This window comes from Leptidea sinapis, chromosome 3 (genome assembly GCF_905404315.1).
Source record: "Leptidea sinapis chromosome 3, ilLepSina1.1, whole genome shotgun sequence".
NCBI classification, from domain to species: Eukaryota; Metazoa; Arthropoda; class Insecta; order Lepidoptera; family Pieridae; genus Leptidea; species Leptidea sinapis.
Window position 1 is genome coordinate 5,939,194 of NC_066267.1, and position 16,973 is coordinate 5,956,166.

The following is a 16,973-nucleotide window of genomic DNA, read 5'->3' on the forward strand; positions in this document are numbered from 1 at the left end:
TAGCAAGAGTACTCCCGGTGATAAATGCAGTAGAAGGCACACAATGAAGTGACTCACTACACAGTGCCGATCAAAAGCGGTCGATTTGTTAATAAACTACTTCTAATAAATAAATAATCGTCTAAGGGCTATGTTACATGCGGTTAACTATACGGGGATAATATTAGTTCTTGAATTTATCCTGGACCTGGAGTGAAGTAGTTGCAGCTCAAGACCGTCCAGTATACCGGAGCACTGCAGATGCTCTGTCCCACCTGGGAAATACAGTGCCATAAATGTCAAGTTAAAGAATTAATTGAAAATGGCATCAAAATACCCAACTTTTAAGAGTTAGGATGAATAGAAAGAAGAAAAATGTTTAGCTTACCTGTCTGGGGGACGGGGATGCCTGATGGCATAATAAAAACGAAGTTTTCTGAGATCCTATTGGGCCAGTTACACAGGTTATAACAAAAGAGAAATAGTTTGCGTGCAGTGCCAAGGAAAATATAAAAGATATTTTAATAAAAGATATTTTCATTCCGTTTTTTCCAACGTACTTGCGGAGCATGCTATCTCGGTAATGTTATCCTATATTTTAAAAGTGAATGATGAACGAAGAGTGAACGAATGTATAAATCAACAAAAATCCATGTTCTATTGTATCTTCTAAAGTGATATGAAATGCCATAACAATAATTCATTTTTGTACGGTATTAGGTTGAAATGTCAAATGTTGACAGCTTGTTTATTTTTATTCGTCTTCTAGATGACAAGTGACATCTCTGCTCTGACAAGTGTTATTCTCAGTTTAACATTTTATACCGCCAAAATCGTACGTGTAAATACTTACGCGCATTATTATTCTTAGGTTGGTAACATGCAAAAATAGCTTTAATGTAGAATAGCAGTACTACTGGAATAATCTTTTAAGTCTTAGATTATCAGCTTTTGTAATCGAAATTAAACATCCAAATAGAATTTATACACCATATTCTGCCATGAACATTGTTGGCTACATAGATGCAGTTAGCCTGAGAGATACGGTGTATTAGTTGGAGTCTCCGGAAGGACTTGTGTCCTCTTTTGATTTCCTCATGGTTACCCTTTATGTGCGAAACCCTAAAAAGTATGTACAACTCCCTCATAGGCGGATAAAGTTCTTGAAATTCTGGTGAGCGGATGTAGTTATCTACAGGTGACCCGATACTTAGTTTATCCATCGTTTTAATATTAAGAATACGATGTTGTTGTTCTAAAAATTAAACTACATCTACCAACGAATTCAATTGCGGTATTAAACATAAAATTAAATAAAAAAATTCAACATAAAAGTCCTCGAATGGCGACCACGTACCGGAAGACGCAGTGTTGATAGGCTCTCCATAAGATGGTCGGAAGATCTGTTCAAGGTCGCTGGAATACGTTGAATGAAGGCAGCGCAGGACCGATCGTCATCGAGATCTTTGGAGTAGGCCTATGTCTAGCAGTGGATGTCTTCCAGCTGATGATAATAATAATAACAAAAAATCTTCACGTGGAGTAGAAAAAATTATCACTTGGTAACATTAAGTGAAACCAAACAAAAGGCCTCGAGCGGAGGTCTTCATAATACGCTGGCTTGGATCCAATAGAGATTAGACTGTAAGCATATTTTACGATAATAATGCTCATTTGGTGGCTTATTTGTTTATGAATATTTATTAACTGATACTTTGATCGGTTTTCTATAATCGTTATAATTTTATCACAAAAAGTCTACTAGAATATTATATAGGCCAAAATTAGGTCGTTATTACATTAAATTATTTTCTGTGACAATGCCATAAACAGTATTAGAATGTCCGTGGTTGTACTTCATTAGCATCTATGATCTCCATTCCACGCGAGCCCGCTTCTGCTCCGCTGTCAGTTCATGAGGGCTCCAACGACAACAAAGTTTCCGAACTTTCATTTCTTCGTGTAAAATTTTCTGAATTTGGCGCATACCAATCCCCAAATATTCCTCAAATTGACTCATAGCTAATCCGGCGTGGCGTACGTAGAATTTGATGTATAATAATGAACAATTGACAAATGATTTGCCGCCAATTTTTTTTATTACTAAGAAGGTTGCAACGTTTCAAAAAAAAAATAACATTCCAAATTCAAATAGTTTCGATTAGCGAGAAGTGCAAAACTTTTAGTGTGCCCCATGTATAAAGTCAAAAACAACCCAACATAGATAATATCACCACACCAAATACTAAATCTTCATTCTTACCTCCTTCATACAAATTTATGGTTTGAAAATAGAACACGACGATGAAACAATATCGAAATGGACAGTAAAGTTGTCGTCATGTTTGCATTCAATTTCATCGCTACGACCGAGTGGTTCGCATTATATCATGTAAAAATAGCTATGTGACGTAAAATAAGGTAAGGTTTTATTATACTGTTCTACCCGGTTACATTATCTGTGGACCTTTGACGCTTTGCAACAAGATCCCAGAAAATGTTTAAAACAAAAGAATTACTTTACTCAAAAGAATTGTTAAAAAACGTTTCAAGCGTTTCAAACGTGTTAAAAAAGGTCCCTAAGTCGTATCTGTTCGGGAAAATCGCAGCCGGTAATTGATTCCACAAAGCGGCTGTCCGAGGCGAGAAATTTATATCAAAACGCGAGGTTGTGGAATGCCAGACGTGGTGCGGGTGGTACTTTGCACGTAATCTCCGGTGGTGGAATTTGGCCGCTGGAATCAACCCGAACAGCTCCTCTGAGTACTCCCCGTGATAAATGCGGTAGAAGATGCAGATAGAACCCACGTTTCTACGCAATGCCAAATCGATCGATTGATCGACTTGATCGTCGATGATTTGAATTCGTCGATATGAACGAAATGGTTGTTGGTAAGAGACCGTTCATGAGCGCATTTGGCTGAAGGGCAGTGGCAGAAGTGGCAATGGATGGCCGCTTGGTTTGCCGATGCCCGCCTTGCAAGTTCATCTGCTGCATCAGCTTTATAGTATAAATCGATTCGTTTTTTACAATTTCGTTTTTCGTATGCTACCGAGGAAGGTATTGAACGATTATTATTTTAACGGAACCCACCTAATAACGACATTATGATAAGTATATCAACAAATCGAAGATATTCAAAATACTCGATGGCACGAGTTCCCAATCGGCCTTCAAGACATGAACAGCCCTTTACCATTCTATTGTGTTATAACGTGTCCTTCCACGACCCTATTTATAGAATTTGTCGTCAATAGTGAAGTACCTGACATCCACAGTTCATCTGTTTGTAAATGGATATCTAGTTTGTATAAATTCCTTAATTAGATTAATTATTAAAAAAATCTCTCTTTCGTCTTTTGCTTTTATAATATTACATTTTTATGGAATAGGAAGACAAACGAGCGTACGGGTCCTAGCTGAGTGTACCTGTTGTTGAGTGACCACCACCACCCACAATCTCTTTCAACACCAGAGGAATCACAGGAGCGTTGCCAGCCTTTAAGGAAGGTGTACGCGCTTTTTTTGATCGCGGTCAAATGGATCGAGCTGATACTGGGGTGCGCCAGACCAGAGATGACAGTAATACTCCATGTGTGGCCGGACCTACGCTTTACATTACCTGAAGCTAGTTTTAAAAACGCTATTAGCATTGTATTTTAATAGTTATTCATTTCTGCTTAATATGCTGTGTACACACCCACGTGGAGTTGCAGCCTATCTTGTATTTAGCTGATATTTTTTTTTTGTTTATCATATATTGGTTGTAATTATATTATTTGTAGATACGAAATTAGAAAATTTAATTAACTCTTACACCATAGTGCTATATATGTCTGATTTTTATGTTATTCTGGTATTGTGTAATCTTAGGGTGACAGGCGCAGTGTGATGTTATCTGGCCATATCATGATGTATGTACCTTAGGCCGTTTTGTATTCTTACCACACTGTCATGGGTAGGCTTTGACGTTTGACATTATTGGATCATCTACTCGTACCTACTCATTCATTTAAAATATTTATAAAAAACTACTAACTAACCGACAGACGTTGTTCTGTACATAATAAATAAAAAACTGTTTTTTTTTATGAATTTGTCAATAATATTTCATAATATCAAGAATTATTTCGTAAAACATGCAGCCTGTAGTTATAATAAAATTGTTTCACAGCAGAACTGTCAAACCGCGCGTTAATAAATTCTCTCACAGAAAATATGTCCATACAAAACAAATATTGGAAATAAAAATAATTATGGGTCCCAAATCGAAATAAAAATATCCTATCCTATCTCTCAAGTTGGACTAAACTGCACTCCATGAAGTAATCCCCATTTAAATCCGTTCATTAGTTTAGGAGTCCATCGCGGACAAACAACGTGTCACGTAATTTATATATATTAAGATTAACTTACCAATATTTCAGGTGATACAAAAGTTAAACTAATAAATTCCGTCGCGGCAACGAACCACCGTTCGCATACAATATGTCTCGGTAGGAATGTTTAAATAGTTAATATTGTCGCGGCAACAAAATATAATTTTCATGAGTACCAATTTTGAACTTAATAATAATGATTAATAATTTTCACAGCTAACGCTATAACACAAAAATTCGTGGTAAAGAACTGTTACGTAACGAAATAAGAAAGATAAATACTCTGAAAACTATCTAAGTTTTGGTAATTGTGCGGCAGCTGCCACTCTGTATACCTAAATACGTCGTGTAACGGTCCTAAATCTGACGCTATAGTGTAACGCTTAAAATCTGACGCTAAAAACGAATAGAGCCCGCGCCTGAATGTCCGTATCAAAGCTTCGCTTCAAAAGACGTATAGACGTATAAATTATCTATGGACATAGTAATAAAAATATTGACATATTATTCAGTCCTGGTTACATTTTACCAGTGCCTCCTTTGCACAGGATGCCGGCTAGATTATGGGTACCACAACGGCGCCTATTTCTGCCATGAAGCAGTAATGTGTAATAAGCATTACTGTGTTTTGGTCTGAAGAACGCCGTAGCTAGTGAAATTACTGGGCAAATGAGACTTAACATCTTATGTCTCAAGGTGACGGGCGCAGTTGTAATGCCGCTAAGAATTTTTGGGTCTTTTAAGAATCCTGATCGGCACTGCATTGTAATGAGCACGGCGTATCAATTACCATCAGCTGAACTACCTGCTCGTCTGATCCCTTATTTTCATTAAAAAAAACATACAATTATCTACATATTTTTGAGCATAGGTTCATTGAAGCTTATCTAAAGCGTGTAATTTACAAAGGTATTCATTCTCATTGAAATTAATATCTATATTTAGAAGAGCGAAGTGGAAATGACAGTTCATTTTCATTTCCTCACCGCACGTCAATATTGCGTTCAGTTTTCAGTGTCACCTTGTAACCGGCGGTTACGATTCTCCAAGCCTATGCCAGATGATTTTAATTAAACTGTTGGGTTTGTTCTGTTGAGGTTTGAACTTAATTAATTTCAATACATAAATTGCTGAAACTCTAAATTGTAGTGTAAATCTTCAACAACTTCTACCTATTTGAACATTACATTAATTTTGTAGTACGAAATAAAATATTTGTAATAACGAATAGAAAACTTAAAAATTCAAATACTTTTACTCAAAATAGGATATATTACACTTATTGAAATTTAGAAAACTATCACCAATCCGAAAATGTATGCCTCAGACCTGAGAAGAACGGGCGCAAGAAACTCAGCGAGCTCCTTTGTTTTTTTTTCATAAAAATATAGTTACAATGTAATATCGTACAATCCAATTTATTGTTTAATAGCCTGAAGGCGGTTGCTCCATTCCCAATCTGTGGTATCATTAAGAAAGTCGTTAAAGTATGTTGTAGTAATCTTTACAACACAAACGTTTTTTAACAATTCTTTTGAATTTCGTAATACATTTTTTTTGCACATTTTGTGGAATCTAGTTGTAAAAACATATACATGGCACCACAGAAGACTTGCTCACTCGACATAGCCGAGTAGTAGGCATAATAAGTTTATGTTTGTTCCTGGTGTTAATATTATGGTTATGACACTTTCTAGAAAATTCACTTATGTGCCTCGTGGGACTCGAACCCGCGACCGTGTGGCCTAAACTAGTGACTTTCAAATTATAAGGGTACTTTCAAAGTATTAAAAGTTAAAAATCGACATAAAATCATCCTGTGCACAAGAAAATAGTTCGTTGTTTGATGTTCCAAAATAAAAAAGACAAGTCAAAAACAAGATCATCAGTTCAAAGTATAATCTGACCGTGCATCATATCTCATGTGTGTTGTTGAAATAAATTAAGAACAAAAGGGGTCCCAAGATAGAGCCTTGAGCCTTAAAGGCTTATTTTGATGGTTGTTTATCTTGTAAATTTTATGTCGTTGACTCAAACAAGATACAAAAATTAACAGATCTATTCTCGTGTTCACATCCAGGCAGATTTATTATAGAAACTAGCAAATCTACTAGTTGCTGTCAATGTAAAATGCATTTTTTAAATCGATAAAATACCTAGAGCTATATTTTTAGTCAATGGTTGTTTTTATTTTTGTTACTATGTAAATGTATTGAAGCAGAAATTGTACTAATTTGTGATATAATCCCATATTGATAAATTGAGTATAAATAGTTTTGTAATCGTTTATCTATTCTTCCTAATATTTTAGAAATATATAATACGTGCAAAACAGAGAGCGATGGATAATTTCATGGTTCCGATTTTGAGCCAAATTAGATTTATTAAAACAGTACATAGGACATACGGAATTCTTAAACTATTCGGGAAGATGTCAACAAGCACAATTAAAACATTTGACTTATGGCTGTACTGGGAGTGATTTAATGCAGTTAAGCATTTTTGTAGTAAGTCCATCCACAGCAGTACTACTGATTATACTTTATGCAGATGATACTTGTCTTTTTTATTTTGGAACATCAAGCAACGAACTATTTTCTAGTACTACTTTTTGGATCAAGTTGATCAATTATTTAGTTGAGTCCATACATAGTACATGGCTCTAAGGAGAAAAGTAATGGGTTTGTCGTGTTCGCACTTCAGCAAGATGTTTAGTTAAATGTAATGACAGTGAGAAGGAATTGATTTGCCGGAATGGTGCCAATAGTTTAGAAAGGAATTTGTTAAATTCTTCAATAATTTCCATGAATCCATTATTAATCTAAAGTTACTGATAACCTTTGCGGGAGTATTCACATTTAAATTCCACATTTTTTTGTGGCAATAACTGAACTTTTTATTCCTTATTTCAATGGCTGTTATAATTTTTTATTTCTTATATTGAGTCAGTAACACTTCATTTTAGGATCAACTTGTTATCAGTTCAAAGTTGACTTCTCACGTGAATTAACATTTCACACATAGCATTTTGTGATTGCTAACTTACCAGAGGTCGGTCCTTTATCAAGTTAAGAGATCTAATTTTATATACCCTACTAACTGCACTCATAAGTTTATTTCATTCAATACATCTCTAAATTATTGGTATTTATTCAAATTAGCTTCTTCCACCACCTGGCCGATATGTGTCCACACTCGGACACTCTAGAATGATGTGTGCGGCTGTCTCTTCTGCCTCAATGCAGGCCTTGCACAGTAGGCTGTAGGTGGCATTTATATTAAACAGATGCTTGTTAGGGCCATGACCTGTTAAAACATGAGTTATTTTACGTAATCTTGGGCTTGGGAGTTTTACTAGCTTGCGAGAGAGGCTCTCTCGAAGTCTTTTTTAAGAAGGGCTCTTTTGCTTGTCTGTAATTAGTAGTATCATTTGAATGTTCGTGTGTTTTTGCTTGCAGGTCGTAATTGTTTGGAGACAATGGTCGAGCTGCCGTCAGTAGTTGGTGAGGAATCAGCGGCTCCAGATATTGTAAGTATTACCCCCGCGCGTTAGAAGGAGATGAAATATCATGGACATAATGTTAATGGAAATAGACATACATTAATTTACAATAGGGAGTGACAATAACATGACATATTGCAACAACTCTTGGTAAGCGTTATGAAGCTACATCAGTTCGATGACATTGGAGAGAAGAACTGATAAGAAAGTCCTAAAATAATGTCTGCGTTAAGTCAATTAGAATATAATAGCGTATAGACGACCTGGCAGCTCGATAAGGCTTGATAAATTTTTATTTGTCAATTTGTGCGTTAGCTTGTGGTTTTATATTCAAAATACTAAGGAGCTTATGCCAAGCATGGCTGACTGCTTACGACATTTGAATCGAAATCAGTTACAGAAACAATAGATTCGCTTTTCTCTCCTATCTACGTTATAAATGTTAGATGACGTCACTAAGATGGCCGTCATTTTCTTTGCCAACTCGCGGTCAGTACCACAATACTAGCTTAATAGACGAACCCTGCGTAGGTGTAAGAAAGAGACGGAATAGATGAACGGTGACACAAATTTGAAACAATTTAGTGTCCAATAGTCTCCTGTCACATTGTATCGCATTTTAATTTTATTGTGTCTTTATAAAAATTTTACTGTGTTTTAAAGGATATTAATAAAAAAATAAAACGGTGTCGTCTTCTGTGTTAGATTGTGTTGTTATCTACAGCAACAATCCAGTTAAAAAAACATTTCACAGAAAACACTGATTCTTCTTTACTGCTTTCGTGGTGCTTATTTTCGTAGAACTCACAAAAATATTTTTATCACGTTTTATATACGTAATAAACATACTGTAGAAAATAAAATATTGTGTACGTGAATATTATGTTTATCATTATTTGTCATAGGGATTGATCAAAAGCAAAATACTACACACTTCACTAACACATCTGTAAAACTATTACACATGAACATTTTAAATTTAGTCTCGCTGCCAGTTTGTCTATTACGCTAGTGTACTATGATTATGTCGCGGTCACTATTAAAATATAAATAAAGTTAGATTATTAAATGCGTTATTAATTAAATAATTAAGACGCTAAAATAGCTAGGGTTTATTTGAACTACAAATGATTTACCCCTGTATCACGAAAAAACGTGTGCGCGTGTGTGTGCGCGTGTGTGCGTGTTTGTGCGCGTGTGTGTGCGTGTGTGCGCGTGTGTGCGCGTGTGTGGTGTAAAGGCATAAAAGGTATTTATTTTCTCAAAATTGATTCGTTTAGAATTCTTTTTGATGTCGTTTCTAATATACTAGATGCTACTACCGCTTTGTAAACAAATGGCGCTCTGAGAGAGAAGAAGCGGCGCAAGAAACTCTCCCAGCATGATTTTATACAATATTGTACTTTCATTACTATTGCTATAAAATAATCTTCATCTAGTCCCAGCTGTCCGATCACTTAGATATTCATTTATGAAAGAGCCATTTATTTAAAAAACATTTAAATTTATTTATAGATAATGCCTGAATAGTGGCTGAGACTTTATTATAAAATTGTATAGATTTACCCTTAAAGTTATTATGTATCTTATGAAGCCTACTAGAATAAGTTACAAGCAATCCCTTATTTCTAGTATTATAATAATGAAAATCACTATTAAGAGCAAAAAGGTTGCTATGAGGTTGCTGATAAGCCCCTAACAATAATAATAATAAGCCTTTAATTAATTACAACAACGTTCAAATACATAATAATATAATCTTAACACTACGCGTATAATATAAAATATAAAAGTTATGTTATTGGAACCCCACTGCGGGTATAGGCCTCCTCCAGCTAACTCCATGTATCCCTCCTCTGTGCTTTTCCTCTCCATTCTTTTCCTGCTATTTTTATTATGTCACCTACCCATCTGTTTCTTTGGCGGCCTCATTTTCTTTTGCCAGATGGTCCTTCCCAAATTGTCATTTCAACTGTCCAATTTTTGTCCATGCATCTCGCCACATGACCTGCCCAGCGCCACTTTTGTGTTGCAGCGTACTCAAGAGCATCTATCTTTGTCCTTTTCCTAATGCTGTCACTTCTTGTGCATGTGTGTTTGCGTGTGTGTGCGTGTGTTTGCGTGTGTGTGCGTGTGCATGCGTGTGTGTGCGTGATAGCGCGTATATGCGCGTGTGTGTGCGTGTGTGTGTCTGTGTTTGCGTGTGTGCGCGTGTGTGTGCGTGTGTATGCTTGTGTGCGCGTGTGTGTGCGTGTGTGCGCGACTGTGCTCGTGTGTTTGCGTGTATTTGTGTGAGTGCATGTGAGTGCGTGTGTGCGCGTATAATTTTGCTGTACAAAAAAGGATATCCACAAGATATATTTATTTATTTATTTATTTATTTACAAGGAAACATAACAAACACATCACAAGAATTTAACAATATAGGAAGAGATACGAGATATAAAATATAGATGCTTCCTAACACATGTTTCACAGATACAATTATAACAAAGAGAAAAATCAAAGTATACAGTTACAAACGCAAACATTCACAGAAATAATTAATTTGATTATGCGCATAAATACAAAACTAAATAGATTAAAGTTGGGGCAACGATAACAAAGATTTCAATTTTAATTCTAAAACGTGTCTGAACATAGCAGGGGAGCACGAAAATATGTCGATGTCAAGAAAACAATTATTATAAGATTTACACATTCTGTGTAATGGCGCGCGAAACCCAATGTTTGTTCTTTGGGGACGGTAGCTCAAAAGTAATGCATGAGCGGAGAGACCTGGCTGGGACGTGAAAGCATAAGAAACTGAGGAGCACCTCAGACTGACTTCTTCTGAGCTCAGAAGAAGTCAGCTCTCCAGTACATATCTTCTTTAAAGTTACACAGTCTATTATAGTGCGGCGCTGGCATAGCTGAAGAAAGTTATATTCAAGCAACAAATCATTATAGTGGGCTCGGTTTCCTTTTACACGATAATTTAATGTGCGTAAGAACTTCTTTTGAACAGTCCCGACTCTTTTTTCGTGGACCAAGTAAAAAGGATTCCATATTGGGCTTGCATATTCTAGTTGGTGTCGCACGAGGGACTTATATAGATATGTGTAAGTACTCTCGTCCTTAAATTGCTTGGATACTCGTGTTATGAAGCCTAGCATGCGAAGAGAGTTATTTAAAATTTGATCAATATGGGTGCCGAGAGTTAGTGTGCGGTCTAAATGAACACCCAGATCTTTGATGGTAGAAACTGACGTCAGCTGTTGATTGCCGAGCTTAAAATGAGTCGTGATAATATTTTCATTTCTGGTGAACACTATATGTTTACACTTTCTATAAGCTAGATATAATTTATTACATGTGCAGTATGCATCAAGTCTGTAAAGGTCCTCCTGAATACGGACAGCGTCTGATGGACAAGTAACTTTTTTGTACAGCTTTAAATCGTCGGCGTAAAGTAAATAATGACTATGTGTAAAGCACTGAGATATGTCATTGATAAAAATGGTGAAGAGCAAGGGCCCAAGAATAGAGCCCTGCGGTACACCGGATGTCACAAGAACTGGAGAGGAACGATATCCATTGACAATTACCGTCTGAATGCGGTCCCGTAGATAGGCCGCAAACCACCTCAGGAGGTTACCTTTAATTCCGTTGAAAGATAACTTCTGTAAGAGTAATACATGGTAAACCTTGTCGAAAGCCTTCTGGAAGTCTGTGTATATAGTGTCTATTTGTGTTTTACAATCTAAACCGGTTAAAATGTAGTTGGTAAATACAAGAAGATTGGTGAGAGTTGATTTGCCGGCAACAAAACCGTGTTGTTGATCAATAATAACATTTTTTAAGCTGGACGGTGCAATAGTCTTTCCAGTACTTCGGGAATTGTAGAGAGGATAGACATAGGACGATAGTTTTATGTCATTTCTTGCTCCAGATTTAAAGATGGGTGTAATGTAGGCCGATTCCCAGAGTCTAGGGAAACAGCCTGTTGACAGGCACTTGTTAAAAATAATTTCTAGTGGCACACAAATTGATTCGTGAGTGTTTTTAAGAAATATTGGGCTACTATTATCTGGTCCAGGGCCTTTATTGCGGTCGAGTGTACGCAGTTCTCTGCTTATTTCCGCCTGGGAAATGCATACGTGACTAATTAGAACATGCGAGTCATTGACGATACTTTCACCAACTGCACTGGAATCAGAGAGAACCTCGTTTGCTGAAGGCTTGAAAACTGATTGAAAATACTGAGAAAACATTTAAACAATGGCGTTTGGGTTGCTAGACAAAGTATTTCCGTGCTTCATGATATGTGGATATCCTGAGTTAGATTGCTTTAGCGATGAAGTATATTTCCAAAAGTGTTTAATGTTGCTTTTTAGGGAATCTTCAACACAATCAATATACAATTTTAATATTATATGAATTCAACTTAGATAATCAAAACAAATCTTATAACTATATTTACAATACTACGACTACATAAAATTAAAACTATCATTACGTGGAAGCGTACCAAGAATACTGGCAGCATTACCGCGTTGGATAGCAAGGCTGATCCGTTGACCGAAATAGCTGCCAGCGCTTGGGTTTCCAGTAGCCTTATTGAGGCGCGAAGATAGTATTTTGAACATTCTCCGCGCCTCTGGGCCCCACGGGCCAAGTGTCTCGACACCAAACGGCACAAAGATGTATGACTCACTGAGACCAACATATTTGCGACGCTTGCTGTCTTCGGCAGTCGAAGCAGCAGCCCCAGCACCAACTGACGTAACTTGGACATGAGAAGGAGCCAGAGTGTCGACGCAAGTAGCGTCCCACACCAGCGCCCTTCCCCGTGCCCAAGCCACCAGCGTCATTCCATCAGGACGCTTGCCATCGCGGCGGGTAATACCATTTGGCTCTAAAACAGCTGGTATATTAAGAGCGGCAAATGCCCTGCGGATGACTTCATTAATGCTGGCGTGACGACTGATACGGCCTGCCGATTTTAGGCAGGATAACCCGTGGCGTCCAAGAGCATCTACCTGAACGCCACATCTACATTGATGTGGTTCATTCAATATACCAATTATGACATATCTTAAGAAGCATTTTCACTCGTGCTCTTAACCGAGAAAACTCTTGATAATCACGAGGATTTTTAGGTAACCATAGGCCTATAAGCCTTCTACCGTGTATATAAATATTCACATCAATTCTACAAAGCAGAATGACTCCATAAGCAGGATTCCGTTCTGATTCTTCCACAACAGATAATATACATGTTTTGCAACAAGTCATAGAAATACAAGGAGTTCAACAGACCACTATACTACACAGGCCCCCGGCCCGACCGACCGCTCCGCCTGGCTCTCTGTTTGCGAAGCTGCTGGTTCCACAGTTACTAATACTGGTTCCACTAAAGTAGGAATTGGCTCTTTAGAAACCGATGGATATACAAGGGAACTTCTTGACCTACTTCTTAGCTGATCTACATGCCTATGTACTTTAGTGAGCGAAATGTACTTCGGTTGACGGACGCTATTATTAATTTATTAAATTATTATTATTAAAAAGAAGAGATTATTCTTCCGTTTTGTGTTGAAGTACTGTATCGATTTTCATGAAGAGTAATTTATTTGTTTAACTTGTGGTCCGAGGGAAACTTGGATTAACATTACTTACTGATACTTGATACGCATTCCCTTATACTAAATAGTTTTTCTATAATAAGATTTTTCTGTACAGACATAACTATGAAAATCTATCAAGTAATTTAGGAAATAGATAAGTCGAAAACCACAGATTAAACCATATCATAGCAAACTGACTTATCGTAGAACCCCCGCATATTTATTTTCTATACATATTATGAAACAATGTCCTCCGCCGCGTCTGTCTGTCTGATTGTTCACGATAAACTCTAAAACTACTGCACCCATTTTCATGTTGTTTGTCACCAATGGATACTGTGGTTTTGGAGGAAGAGTTTAGTATATAATTTGCTAAGGTTTTGTATATGAAGAATATCGGGTAGTAGTAAATAAGACACGTCCTTCCGTAACGAGGCTTTAATTGTGACTGGCCAAGAGAATACAATCACTACGTTCTGTGAGTAGCGTCAAGTGTGATCTACAATTCTATGCATTATGATATACTACCTTTAAGTACATACATCACACCTCTCTTCTAAATCAACACTAGGCTAAGTGATCCATCTAAGATTACAGTTAACAGATTGCTTACTTAACTATGCCACCACCAAATCTTTATTACTACGATTAACAATTTAAATAGGTTACTATTAAGACACTGTAGCCGTATAATGGCTATCTACTTATAATTTATATTATATACTAACTTATTCCTAGTTGTCGTACCCCAGTCGCTGTACTGGTTTCCTATCCCTTAACGGCCGGCGGCGAATAATTTACTAGGTTTCATTTCTAAATCGCTTAACTGATTTTTATATAGTTCATAACTTATACACGACACGGCACTGCCTGTGTCGCATTCCATTTCAACGTCTTTTCCGTGCACATTAATTGTTATTAAAATAGGTTTACACTGCGTTGCTGATAAGGTATAAATATCTACACACGTTACCTCCTCGCTGCCGTCGCTGTCTGACCGTATTGACGAAGGACTGCCGCCGTAGTTCGCGTCCTGTGGCCCCGCCCATCGTGGTGTGATGTACCGCTGCCATGGTACACATCTTCTTCAAGTGCCCCTGTTGGTTACACACCCTACATACGTATCTAGCGAATTTACACGTGGTCCTGCTGTGAAGACGTCCACACGCTTTGCACTGCTCCTGTCGATGCTGATGGTTTTGGGGCGGTTTGCCCCAGGCCTGCGTGCCCTTACTGGCCCCTCGCGATGCCCCTGCTCCGCCGGCGCCCGTGTATGCGGCCGCCTGCCGACCCGCACTCCACTTGCCACGCCACTCCTTGCCCACTGCTATGGCATGACACTGCGCCGATGCCGTCACTTCCCCGTGTATATCTTGTACCTCTACTACCGCTGCATTTCTTTCCGCTGCTTCCAAGCTAATGGATAAGGTGTATGCTTTTGCGAAGCCCAACTTTTCCTCAGCGAACAAACGCTGTCGAATAGCTTCACTCCTGACCCCACACACTAACTGGTCCCTCAAACTTTCTTCTAAACCCTGTCCAAACTCGCATCCGATCGACATTTTTTTACCGCTACGTAGTCTGCGATGCTATCACCGTCCTTTTGTTTCCGGTTACGTAACTTGTATCGTTCCGTTAATGGGCTTCGTTGGGGTTGTAAATGTTTTTGCATTATTTCCGCTATTTGAGCAAACGCTTTTGATTTTGGTTTATCTGGGGTACATAAATTAACTAGTAATTCTTACCCTTCTGCCCCTGTACTTGCATATCCGCCGGAATCTTATTCACCACAAAGTACTGTTCTAATCTTTCTACATATTAGTTCCAATCATCACTATGCACTTTGAACTCGTTCATTTTACCAATTGACATCATGAAGACTGTTTTATGTGTAAATTGCACACGTAAATTTAGTTTATCTAGTCGCCTTTTAATATATATGTTGGAGGTGTCGGAAAAAAAGCCGTCTGGGAGCTTTCAAAAAAACCCTTTGAGATATAACAAATTAATGTATTTTGGTATTGTGTATCTTATATAGATCTACAGAAAACTCCGCGGGTATATGACTATCTATTAAGGATTACACACTATACCCATTTTTGTACTTTAAGAAAATTGGTAATTATTTAGCGGTAATGTAATAGTTATTCATGCAACTGTTATGTAATAAGGGGTATTAAAACACGAATGTGGATTTATCACACGAGGCAAAGCCGAGTGTGATAATAGTATCACATGAGTGTTTTAATAACTAATTATCAACAGTTGCATACAAGACTTTATCTACACCCAGAATATGAATCCTCTAAAAGATTCTGGAACAGTTAGCTTACTTACCTAATATCATTCATTACTGATTATATACAAATAAACTAAGTATTAATGAAACAATTATTTATTTTAGTAGTAATTTACATTTTGTATAGTGCAATAATTAAAATTCACTCGAATATAATGTTCTTTTGCAGCGTTTAAAATGAATCGCTCATTTTTTGTAAACAAAACAATAAAAATATCGAAGAAAAATGGCGGGGATTCGAATAACCTACTTTTTTTTACGGCGTGCGACGTTCTGGGAGTGTGGAGCGCGCGTAAACGAAAATGTTCTTTTTTTGAAATTCATACAGATACCACGCATCGAGCAATAAGAATTTGGCTGTATGTTGAAACTCTTTGCGCATGAAGGGATAAAAAAAACATAGGAGTGTTGTTATGAAATTCAGTACAACATTACAACACTCTTTTGGATGATGTAATGGTTATTCGAACATTGGGTGTTTTAATGTTGGCAATAAGCTAATAACTGTTTCAGAATCTTTAATAGATGATTAAAGCATGGGTGTAGATAAAAGTTATTTACATAAATACGATATTAATCCTTATCATTTTAAATAAGTACGATATATTTTTACTCTTTTACACCATATAATTTAAATGAGCATTATAATATCTTAGGAGTAATCGCTTTGCTTAATTCAACATGACCCTCTCCCCGCACCGTCTTGCCTACTACAAACAGGGTAGTTGATGGAAATGATAAATCAAAAAATACATTTTAGCCTTTAGACTACATTATTCCCGAATACTTAAATCATATTTTCTACACGCTTTATATTAGCTTCACCTGTTTGTATGTTTGTTTGTAACCTGAGTGGGTTTGGGCGCGATTCCGACCCACTTTAAGCAGCCAGATTTCGTTCAAACTTCGTAGATTTATCGAGGACCGATGACAATACATTTATTCGATAAAATTATTCCATTTTTCAATTTGCAAAATAATATTTTTGTTAATTGATGGCAGGAATTGATGTTAATTTTAAATTTCAAAATAAATTTTCTATTTTTAGTTCGGTTTTTTATAAAAGCGTGTTTTTTTAGTTTTTTTTAACTACAATTTTTTCCATTGACAGAACAGCGTCTGTCAGGCCAACTAGTAAATTATAAAAGACCTTTGCCTCTGTTTAATTTACAAATCAGAAGAGCACACATTTCAGGGTAAATAT

At 36.9% G+C, this 16,973-nt stretch overlaps 1 protein-coding gene and 1 pseudogene across 1 annotated transcript in view; one reads left to right on the forward strand and one right to left on the reverse strand.

The window, feature by feature from the left end:
• The window catches only part of LOC126979377 (adenylyl cyclase 78C-like), a 109,367-nt gene that overhangs the window by 23,565 nt on the left and 68,829 nt on the right, over positions 1-16,973 (forward strand). The gene's annotated exons all lie outside the window — the stretch shown is intronic.
• Positions 148-15,342, reverse strand: LOC126979320 (uncharacterized; annotated as a pseudogene).